The 12,643-nt window shown below is 34.7% G+C and overlaps 1 long non-coding RNA gene across 1 annotated transcript; it reads left to right on the top strand.

Annotated features, from left to right (window-relative positions):
- The first annotated feature begins 219 nt into the window (after positions 1 to 219).
- Positions 220 to 9,257, top strand: LOC123523165 (uncharacterized). The gene is made up of 3 exons (XR_008368294.1): positions 220 to 294; positions 557 to 672; positions 3,542 to 9,257. It is a non-coding gene; the product is annotated as an uncharacterized LOC123523165 (long non-coding RNA).
- Positions 9,258 to 12,643: the final 3,386 nt, after the last annotated feature.

The following is a 12,643-nucleotide window of genomic DNA, read 5'->3' as shown; positions in this document are numbered from 1 at the left end:
GAGATAAAAAAAAGACATACAGACCAGCCAGTGCATCTGAACAAAAAAAAGTCTTTCAAAGCCTATTGCAGTTAGAGAAACCGCTAGCAAACTTCATGGATCCTGACCAGACTGTGCGAAATCACAGGCTGGTCTGGATCCATGCTGGTTGCAAATGCGCTATTTTGGTTCTCATGATGCGGCTCGTTATATAAATGATCATCTATATTGTACTATTACAGGTTCTTCAGAACATCTTGGATTTTGTGGATGAGGGGCCCTTATTTAAAAGTTTCATGAAGGACTATGAAGCTGGTGAGTTGAAAGTGAAATTAAAACATAAATTAACAGATTGGTAATAGCAAAATTATTATAAAATGGCCAATAACATGATATTTGCAATGAAGTGTAGATGGAAATGTTCTACCAAGATAATACTTATTGTCCAGCAAGTAACAATTATTAGAAACACACAATTTGACATGTTTCAGAAATATTAAGAAATGATACTACAAAAAACCACTTTGAAATGTTCAACACATACTTCTCGATACTCTATATATCAGTTGTGTTCTAGCTCAGAGATTATTACAAGCTGGCTTTCATGATTCATGAAGATTTTATGACAAGACTGGAGGAAGCCTATTTACAAGCTGACAGTGCCGAAGTGGTTATTGTTGAAGAATAGTAAAGGTGGGACACAGAAATGCATTCTTTTAGATGGGCATAGCTTAAAATTTGCTCCTACAACCTTCTGCATTATATATGGAAACTTTCTCTTTTTCTTGAAGCAATAACAGACTGCGGGATGCAGTTTTTGTCTGTTTTATTTGTCTATTTATGGGACTACTGATAATGTTTCATTCATTTCAAATGTTTTTCACTCATTCAGTTACTCAAAAGCTGAATTGAAAGCAGGAGTTACATTAAAATTTGAATATTTAGATATCTTTAAGCTTCTTGCTCAAAAATATTTGTCAAAAAAGTATTTGAAGAAGCGCAAAAAGTTTGTGATACAGCCTCAAGAGAAAAAACACTGCCCCAGAATCACCTATCCAGTAGGTTCAGTTGGAATCCATATTGCAAAATATAGCTATTTTACTTGTAAGTGTTCAGGCTACAGTTACATTATGTAGGCATTCTGAGGATCTATCATGTGCTGTTTTGTTGGATAGAGCTGAAAAATTATTTCTCATTCTTGCAAAATAATTTCTGAATAGGTTCAGACATATCTGTATAGCTTTACAGCATTATGTACATGTTTTATAACTTATTTTTAGTGCTGGTAATAGTGACTTTGTCAGAAAAATGCCAAAATTGAATCTAGGAGTTATCAGAATTAAAATATTGGTGCATATTACAAGTGAATTATCTCCCTTTAATTGTTTATAATTCTAATATTTCAACTTTTACTGTTTCAGTGGTATTTTGGGCTTGGAAATGTTATTTTCAAGTACAAGTAGTTTGACAGACACTCTTACTGTAAAAATGTGTTCTAAAAGATGTATTTAGGCTGTCCATGGTCTGAAATTGTGTGAAAATAACCTAAAAATGGCACTCTAGGTAAAGTAAAGTAACTTTAAGGATGCTTGGCAGCTATTTAATTAAGAGTAAAGTACTTCTCAAGGGTAAATTTAATTTTCTTTGCAAGATTATGCTTCCCCTTACCGAAAGTTGCAGTTATTTTGCAAGTGATTGTGTCTTTATTAGTAATAGTAACTTTGATCTTTGGCCCTATGGCCGGAAACTAGTGAAAACAACTGCAATGGGTCTTTATTTGAAAGACTTTTAAGTCCTAAAATATTGTTTTGATAGTGTAAATAGTGTGTAAGCTCTATATAAACATCAGCTAGTGTTTGTTTATAGTCTATTAAATGCCTAAGTCACTTTCAGTAATTCCCTTGGATGAAAAAATGTGTTGACAATGAAAAAATCACTGTTTTTAGTGATGGGTGGGGTATGAAAACAGTACCTTGCTGCAGCATTTATGCTAACTATTAGATCTATGTGAGTAGTGTTTGTTTAAAGGGGACTACATGCACTTACTGTAACTTAACATAAACATTGTCCAGTATACAAACAAAGTATGAGTAGGGGCTGAGCCCATTATACCCGAGGTCAAGGTCACCAAAGTGTTATACTTCGGTTATTTTTAAGGTTAAAGTTTTTCGGTCACCTTTGTCCTTCTGTCATATCTTTGTTACTATTGCTTATATCTTACTATAAGTTCACATTAACATTGTCCAGCATACAAAAAAAGTATGTACAGGGGCTTGGCCCATGATACCCAAGGTCAGGGTCACAAAGTTGTTATACTTGGAATTATTTTCATGTTAAATTTTTTCAAAAGCTTCGTTTATAGACATATCTTTGGTACTTTAAAAGATAATGACTTAAAATTAGAAGTATTTCTTTATAATCATCATCTACAAATCCCATAACTCTAATTGTATTTTTGATAGAATTATGCCACTTTTGTATTTAAAGTTTTTTTGCAATCTTCGTTTTCTGGATAAAACTTTAATGCAATATAAGATAAAGACTTCAAACTTAAAACATATCTGTATCATCATCATCTGCATGTGTGGTAACAATCCCCATAACTCTGATTTGTATTTTTGACCAAATTATGCCCCTTTCATACTTAAATTTTTTGACAAACTTAATTTTCTGGACATAACTTTGGTACTATATAAGATAATGTTTTGAAACTCAAAATACATCTTTCCCATCATCATCTGCATGTGTGGTAACAATCCCAATAATTCTAATTGTGTTCTTGACAGAATTATGTCCCTTGGTGTATCTTCCTTTTAAAGTTGAGTTCTGTTATTGAGACATAAATTCATTTTACTGTCAAATCGCCAATAGTGTAGTGCGCTGTCTTATGGACAGCTCTTGCTACAAAATTATGCCCCTTTTTTGAATCAGAAATTTTTGGGTATGGTTTTGTTTTGCATGATTGTAAGCTGGTATCTCAGTACCCACTAATGGGAATGGAACATTTGTTCACCGTCATGATGTGACATACACTGTATAGGTTCTACTCTACTTTGCATCTTACAAAATTATGCCCCTTTTTCCACCTAGTAGTTTTTTGTTAAGTTTTTGTATGTAATCAGGTATCTCAGTTCCACTAATGGGAATGGATTGAAACTTCACACACTTGTTCATTGTCATGATATGACATGCAGAGCACAGGTTTAGCCATAACTCTACTTTGTATATTTACAAAATTATGCCTCTTTTTATGACTTAACGGTTTTTTGTTAAATAAATAGGAAACAAATATATATGTAATAGACATCACATGAGGCAGTAGAAAGTTAAATGTTATACATATATTTGTTTAAATTACACATTTACTCATGAAGTTTTCTAAATGTTTGAGGTACATGTAAACTTTATGCAATTCAGGTTTGTGAGAAGAAACCCTCCTGCTGGCTTCTAGGTCAGTAGTTTTTTAATAACAAAAAGCCACAAATATTATGCTGAAGACTAATATCCCGCCCACAGCCTAAGAATGAAATCAGATTGTTAATCTTAGTTCTCTATTTTTCAGTGTATGCAATTTGGAGATCTCAACAGTTATATGCAGTCTGGGATATTGTCAGTTGTATGCAGTCAGGGGATCTCGACTGTTGTATGCAGTCAGGAGATCACGACAGTTGTATGCAGTCCGGGGATCTCAACAGTACTTTGCAGTCCGGGGATCTTGACAGTTGTATGCAGTCTGGGGATCTCGACAATACTTTGCAGTCCAGGGATCTTGACAGTTGCATGCAGTCAGGAGATCACGACAGTTGTATGCAGTCCGAGGATCTCGACAGTACTTTGCAGTCCAGGGATCTTGATGGTTGTATGCAGTCAGGAGATCTTGGATCTTTTTGTACTGTTGACATTCTCAAGATTCTGTCTTAAATAAAACTTACTTGGACAGTTTAAAAGCTTCTCTATAACTTGTCTGTGACATTCTAAAATAGAAGACATGTATATGAATATTTAGTTCCAGCATGCCATACTTGAGCATTTGAGTTTTGGAAAGGTGGCAGTTTGAATGTTTACAGTGGTCTCTGTAAACTGTTATTTGGCAAATTGACGTGGATTTTGGTAGTAAATATGTTATCAGTGGTGCAAGACTGGAATTTTGATCAAATTCAAAAAATTTTGACTCTGAGGTGAAAAAGTGGACTAACTGCATGATGAGATATCTGTACCTTTGCACAGGCTATAAAGAAGTGTCATCTGTTTTCATGGGTAGTTCCCAGGACTTTATAAGTAATTTTTTGCAGTTTGTGTATTTTTGAATGTGTTGAAGCACAATGAGGAACTTTTGGACTTAACAGCAGTTTCAGAACAGGACAACTGGTTCAGCTGGCCGGTCTGGGACGTCCAGTGCCCAGACTGCTGGTGCTGCAAACCCCACTGACGGGACAACTAGTTAGACTGGCTGGTCCGGGTCCTCACAGACCCTGACAGCTGGTGCCACAAACCCCATGGATGTCGGCAGGAATGGAGTTCAGAAGAAACTGAAAATACAAAACTGTTTTGACAACCGCACTGACAGGACAACTGGTTCGGCTAGCCGGTCTGGGGTGTCCAGTGCCCAGACTGCTGGTGCCGTGAACCCAAATGACAGGACAACTGGTTCGGCTGGCCGGTTTGGGTCCTCACAGACCCAGACTGCTGGTGCCGCGAACCCTACAAATGTTGACAGGAATGGAGTTCACCATATGGAGTCGGAAGAAACTGAAAACACAAAACTGTTTTGATTAGTGATGACAACCGCACTGACAGGACAACTGGTTTGGCTGGCCGGTCTCGGGTGTCCAGTGCCCAGACTGCTGGTGCCGCGAACCCCACCAACAGGACAACTGGTTTGGCTGGCCGGTTTGGGTCCTCACAGACCCAGACTGCTGGTGCCGCAAACCCCATGGATGTCCGCAGCTCTCATCTGGTGGAAGAAACAGCTACAAGTGGTGAGCAGCATAGAAACAAGCATTCTGGAAATCGAGGATATGATTCCAGTCGTGACCAGGCTGGTGACCTTGATTGTGGTTATTGGGATACGAAGGATTTGATAGAGAGGCGGGGAACCGCAGACAGGGCATGAATAAAGGACGGGGCGGGTATCATGGAAGAGGTGCATTTGATAAACAGGGCAGGAGTGATAGTTCTATGAGATATTGTTCGGGAGATCGCAGTGGGTGTGATTCTTATGACCCACACCCTGGGAGTTCAGTAGTAGAGGTTGACAGAGCAGATCTCAAAGATGATAAGAAGACAGAGAGAGCACAGACACAGAGACGATAGCCGTCAAAGCCACCAGCGTCTTGACTGAGGCTTTTATAATTATTGTAATAAACTTGGTTGAATGTGAATGGATGGAACACAAATGGCTTCTCAGATAATTTTAATTTTGGAGCTAATTTTATTAATAAACTTCATTCTGATGTAATTGTTATTTCAGAAACACACCTAACAGGTGATAAGATAATTGAACTGTCTATGTATTTTATGGACACAGTAGAAAAAATATTCACGTAAATGCACAAACTGGTTCAGATGGAGTTTGTATTTTTGTAAAAAAGTCATTTGCAGAACATTTTAGTATTGAAATTTTAGACACAAGCTATGAGGGAATTTTATGGTTAAGTTTTAATCTAAAAAAGTTTTGAGAAAATTGTTGCTGTTTATGCTTGCTTTTTGCCACAAATGGGATCTTCTACATATGTGAAGATCATGATTATTTTGACCAACAGTTAAGTAATATATACGAGTATCAGAAATTTGGTAAATTATTTATTCATCAGTGGATTAGATGTAAGAAATAATCGGCAAAGTTCTGTACCATTTGAATTTGTAGATGATTCTGGGATTTGTACTTCTAGCCCTGTTTTAGTTTTGAATATGTGGAAAATAGACTTTTATAACTTACATTGAAAACTGACATGTCTGTTGAAGGGATTGCAGATATTGAAAGCAATGTATATATAGATAATTGTACTGATCAAGACATTCACATTGTTTTATGTTAAAACTGCTATTTTTAGCTCACCTGAGCACAAAGAGCTCAAGGTGAGCTTTTGTGATCGCCCTGTGTCCGTCGTCTGTCGGCGGCGGCGTCAACAATTTGATTGTTAACACCCCAGAGGTCACAATTTTGGCCCAATCTTAATGAAACTTGGTCAGAGTGTTACCCTCATAAAATCTTGGACAATTTTATATTGGGTCATCTGTGGTCAAAAACTAGGTCACCAGGTCAAATCAAAGGAAAAGCTTGTTAACACTCTAGAGGTCACAATTTTGGCTCAGTCTTAATGAAACTTGGTCAGAATGTTACCCTCAATAAAATCTTGCACGAGTTCGATATTAGGTCACACTTTTGAGGCCACATTTATGACCATATCTAAATGAAACTTGGTTAGAATGTTAATCTTGATGATCTCAAGGTCAGTAGGTCAGGTGACCGATACAGGGCTTTCATGGCCCTCTTGTTTTGGGAAGGTCTGTATGAACCATGAGCTTATACTACAAAGGGATGACATCCCTGCATAGCTTTTCTTCCATGTGCACACTCTGAATCTGTTGTAAGGTGTATGTAATACTTATACTAAGAGCTTAAAGAAAGCTTCTGCCTCATAATTTCAGTATACTGGAAAGATGCTACTTTACCATTTATTTTGTCAATGCTTGTAGCCAGGTTGGTTTAAACAAAATCCATGAGCAACAGACTATAGGTTAAGATAGAAAAGCTATTACTTCTTGCATTTAGTAAATATTCATATGTTAGGGATATGGTAGGATAAGGCAAAAAAAAAAACAAAAAACAAACTGGCTATTGGTTTCAGAAAACTGCCATATCACCACATTTTAAGGATGGTTTTGGCCATGTATTTTTGGACTAAATTTCAGTAGATAGGGATGGTAAGGTAGCATAAGGTTTTTACTGCCACTGTTTGTGTGAAAGTGCATTGTATGATTGTGTTTAAGTCAGCCCTCATCACATAATAAGGTAACAGGTATTGCCATATCGTTTTATATGTGCAGCAATTGTAGCCAGACTGTTCACTAAGTTTGGTAAAAATCCATCATCAAGAGAGGGCTGCATCTCGGGTCATATCATTCTTTTATGTTAAATATACAATATTAAAGTTTTTTGACACTGTTTAAATATTAGGACTTTGATACTGGTAACATTAAAGCCAGTTATGAATAAAGTGGTTAAGAAAAAAATAATATTTCTTTGTGTTTCTTACATGATAATGTTTTGATAATCTTAGCTGTTAGGGATATGGTAGAATAATGCTAAGTGTCTAATACTGGCTACAGGTTTTTCATGAAAACTACCATATCACCACATTTCACGTATAAGGGCAATTTCGGCAACATTTATTCATTTTTGGACTAAATTTCAGAGATAGGAATTAATTGCTGAAGAAAATAGGAAAATTATCATCATTTATTATTTTTATAAGTTGTATATAAACAAAGTGTGTTTGAGCAGTGTGCAAGAAATTTTGTGTGTCTTCCTGACAACTGATGAGATACTACTGCAAAAAGACTGCCAGAAGTTTTGGCTTTTTGGCTTATATGGAGACTGGCAGCTGACCTTGGACGTGTAGTATACTTGTTTTATTCTAGCCACTGTCAAACTTGACAGTCTTAGGGATGCAACACTACCATGTCATTGTGCTTGCACATGATTATGTGGCAAGTTAAGCCATTGAAGTTTGGAGAAAATCCTCAACTTGTAAGTTTACTAGCAAGTCAAAGAATAACATGAGTTTAGCCATTACATTTTTCTGCATTTTACAGTTTAAACAATTGTTGTTTATTATTGTGTTGTATTATTTTATCATTTAAGTTTCATTTTATAGGACTGTGGTAGAGTGGGTCAGTTAGTTAATGATCATATTAAATGATAGTAACTGGCTACAGGTCTAGAAATAAAACTACCACTTCTTGCATTTAATAATCTTATGTTTAAGTGATATGGTAGGATAAAGAAAGAAATACTGGCAACTGGTCTTAGAAAACTATCATATCACAATATTTCAAGGGAAGTTTTGGCCTCGCCGTGCTTTAAACATTTTTTTTGTTTTCAACAGCTGCACGTGCCTGGATTTTTGAACATTTTTGATCTAAATTTCAAGAAATAGGGATGACATGGTAGAATAAAGGTTAATGTCAGCAATTGTATTTTTATTAAAATATCCGTGTATAGGTAAATTTTGACATGTTTAAAGGATCATAGAATAAATGATAACTGATTTTTTTTAATAACACTGATAAATATAGTAAATGAATGTTCAGTGAATGAATGATGATTGAATTATGGAGCAAAAAGTGATGGATGAATGTTGAATGAATTATTTTGTAAAACCCAATGAGTGAATGGTGAATGAATTACTTTGTAAAACAGTGTTTGAATACTAAATTCAAAATTGCTTTTTAGAACATTGGACAGACTGTAGCTAAAGTAGAGATATTGTAAAACAGTGGCAGGATTAGATTTTGTTGTCACAGGAGTTACTTTTAAAATTTGATTTAATTTATAACACACAGTGATAAGATCTTTAAGTGGGTTTTTTTTGTAACATACAGTGGCAATGTTGTTTAGTGGTTTAAATAACAGTGGCAAGGTCTTTTAGTGGGTTTAATTTGTAAAATACATGGCAAGCTACCAGTATTTTAGTGAGTTCAATTTGTAAGACACAGTGGCAATGTGTTTTAGTGGGTTTAATTTGTAAAATACATTGGCAAGGTCTTTTAATGGATTTAATTTGTAAAATACAATGGCAAGGCCTTTTAATGGGATTAAGTTTCTTCTAAGGTCTTTAAGTGGATTTAAGACTGTTCAGTCTGTATACAGGGATATAACTGTGTTGAGTTTTCATATACTTTGCATATTCTGCCTGCCTAAATTTCTTAGTGGTATTTAATCTTGGAAAAGTTAATTATAATATTACAAAATACAATGTGGTATCAAGTAATAATAATGATATATTAAAAATAAAAATAATAAGAGGTGTTCGCAAGACAGCACACTCTACTTTTCTCAGTGCTTCGCTCATAATCAGAGCTAAAAGAATTATAAAACCTTAATTTTTTAAAAAAAACTTTTATGTTAAAAATAGACATAACTCTGTTGAAATTAAAAACAGAGTTAATGGGCATTGTTTCTCCTAGTGTAAACTTTGATGATAGATAACTTTCTTAAGTTTAAAGTCAAAATCATTGATAGTAACAGATATATCTGACTTTATCAAAAACTTTAACAAAACAAATTCTAAGTTTAAAAGGGGCATAACTCTGTCAAAATTCATATCAGAGTTATGGGGATTGTTTCTTTTGGTGTAGTGTGATAGTAAATAGCTATATTAAGTTTAAAGTCAAAAGCTTTGATAGTAGCAGATCAAAAACTTTAACAAAAAAAAAAATCTAACTAAAAGCAAGGATAACTCTGTCAACATTCAAATCAAAGTTATAGGGATTGTTTCTCCTGGTGTAGACTTTGATAGTAAATCACTATTTTAAGTTTTTAGACATAGTTTTGATAGTAATGAGACGTTTGACTTGCTCTATTTTTCCTTCGAAATTGTTTTATAAATGCACAACCGAAGTGCAAAGTTGTGAATTATAAAGATTAAGAAAAAAAAAATGAAAAATAAAAAAAGATATATATAAAATAAAAGAAGGAAAAGCTTGTTAACACTCTAGAGGCCACATTTATGACTGTATCTTCATGAAACTTAGTCAGAATGTTAATCTTGATGATCTTTAGGTCAATAGGTCAGGTGAGCGATACAGGGCTTTCATGGTCCTCTTGTTTTTAATGGAAGTACTTAAGCTATGAATATACTTGAACAAAGATCAGTTACTTTTTTGGTTTGGACCTGTCGAAAATGATGATGGATGTGACTTTGACTGAAAAAGATCACAAACTGGACACCCTGGAAAATGGAAATATGTTGTTTGAATAAATTATTCTTTTTTTTCAATTTTGTAAAAAAAAACCTTTCAGTGACCTCTCTTAAAAATGTTGATAGTTATTTTTACCAAGGGCCTGTTAATTGACATGGATTTTATTAAATTTTCATATAGTTTAATTGCTTTTACATAAATTTTTAACTGATTAATATATTGTGAAAATGATACACATGGGCTAATTATATGGAATTTTTGTATGTCATACTTTGAATTTTTGTAATATTGCACACCATCTGACAGTTGGTATATACATGGAGGCTTGTTGTGTGCCGAAATAAAAAGATCTAATTATATTCTTTTTACAGTAGATATTGAGTTTACATGAATTGAACATACAGCAAAAATAATGGATTGGCATGCTTGATTTTTTGGTGAGTCTGCTTTGAAAATTCACAACAATTTACCATTTTCCTTATAAGAGCCTGATGTAACATCATATTTTAAGGATTTACTGTGTAAAGAAATGTTGATTTTGACAAAAGATTCAACAGTTGTAAAAGTACCAATATTGTGTGGTGTATTGTACTTAAATTATAACACCATGTACTGACTGGCCAATGGCTAAAGTGAACAACTGAAATTCTGGCTGATTTTCCAACAAATTTAAGAACTGTTCATGTAAGATGGTCTGTTAATCTTGAGAATGGATTCATTGTTGGCTATACAGACAGACCAGACAGACAGACAGATATTTTATTAACGTCTCACTTTCATATATAATAATATAATATACATTAATATACAAGATATAATTATAAGATTCTAATTTACCAACATGTACATTTACTTATTTAACTTTCTTTTTCGTATTTTGATAATTTTTAAAAAGAAGAGATGTATTCTGAAATTGCAGTGTAAATTACTGAGGATTAACCTGCCTTGAAATGTGCATGGTCAGGGGTTGTCTGAATAGATTTACTTAACACTTAAGTCTACATAAGTATATCTGTCCTTCCAAAGAAATATTTACATTTTATGATTGAATCTTGCAAAATATTGCAGAAACATCTGTCCTGTAGACCATTTGATATAATACGCTTTTTAAAACAAGAGTTTGTTCTTTGTTCAGATTTGAACACATTGGCTGTTATAAGATCCATGAATATATATATATTTCTTAATGTTTTGATAGGATATTTCTCGTTCTTGGATATACATTGTTGTTTGTTCAATATGTTTAAATGAAAAAAAATATAAATGATCAAATAAATGTACATAAATTTGATTTTGTTTTTTCTACCATTCATTTCCATGGCATCAAAGTTATTTACCAGTGTGAACAGCTTTAATCCTTAAACCTACACACCTGTTATTTATCAAAAAGTTTCATTTAAAGTTTATGACTGTGTAGCAGTATCAGCTAAAACAAATGTGAATTTAGGATGATGTATATCTTTTTCAATGCAAAATGATTACTGTAACCATGGCAGCTTGAAAAAAAAGCCCAGTTTTTTATGTCCCCACTTTGGTTGGGGGGCATATAGGTTTGTCCTTGTCCGTCCTTCCTTCCGAGAATGTTTTGTCGCGCCTAGCTCCAAACATATTTGACTGTTGGTCAGCATGTGTAGTTGTGCACCTGGGTTTCGTTTCTGGATTCATTCAGTCATGTAGGAGTTAGGCCCCGACTTCAAAATAATTGGTCATTAGCTCACCTGTCACATAGTGACAAGGTGAGCTTTTGTGATCACCCTTCGTCCGTCGTCTGTGTGTACGTCCGTTCGTCCGTCCGTCAACAATTTCTTGTCTGCACGATAGTGGTTTCATTATTGATTTTATTTTAACCAAACTTGCACACAACTTGTATCACCATAAGATGTCGGTTCCTTTCTTAAACTGGCCAGATCCCATTATGGATTCCAGAGTTATGGCCCCTGAAAGGGCCAAAAATAGCTATTTTGACCTTGCCTGCACAATAGCAATTTCATTTATGATTTTATTTTAACCAAACTTGCACAAAACTTGTGTCAGCATAAGATCTTGGTTCCTTTCTTGAACTAGCCAGATCCCATCATGGGTTTCAGAGTTATGGCCCCTGAAAGGGCCGGAATTAGCTATTTTGACCTTGTCTGCACAATAGCAGCTTCATTTATGATTTGATTTTAACCAAACTTGCACACAACTTGTATCACCATAAGATCTTAGTTTCTTTCTTGAACTGGCGAGATTCCTTATTTGTTCCAGAGTTATGGCCCCTGAAAGGGCCAGAATAAGCTATTTTGACCTTGTCTGCACAATAGCAGCTTCATTTATGATTTGAATTTAATCAAACTTACACAAAACTTGTGTCACCATAAGATCTCGGTTTCTTTCTTGAACCGGCCAGATCCCATAATGGGGTCCAGAGTTATGGCCCCTGAATGGGCCAAAAATAGCTATTTTGACCTTGTCTGTACAATAGCAGCTTCATTTATGATTTGATTTTAACCAAACTTGCACACAACTTGTGTCACCACAAGATCTTGCTTCCTTTCTTGAACTGGCCAGATTCTGTCTTGGGTTCAAGAGTTATGGCCCCTTAAAGGTCCAAAATCGGCTATTTTGGCTTTTGCAGCCAATAGAGACTTCATTTATGGTTTTATTTGATACAAACTTCCAAAATATCTTCAACAACAATAAATCTTGGATTCCATGACAAATCAGATCCAGTCGTAGGTTCAGAGTTATTTTATAT

Source organism: Mercenaria mercenaria, chromosome 18 (genome assembly GCF_021730395.1).
Source record: "Mercenaria mercenaria strain notata chromosome 18, MADL_Memer_1, whole genome shotgun sequence".
Classification (NCBI taxonomy): domain Eukaryota; kingdom Metazoa; phylum Mollusca; class Bivalvia; order Venerida; family Veneridae; genus Mercenaria; species Mercenaria mercenaria.
The sequence above is the reverse complement of the archived record's forward strand: the minus strand, read 5'-3'. Positions and strand labels throughout refer to the sequence as shown.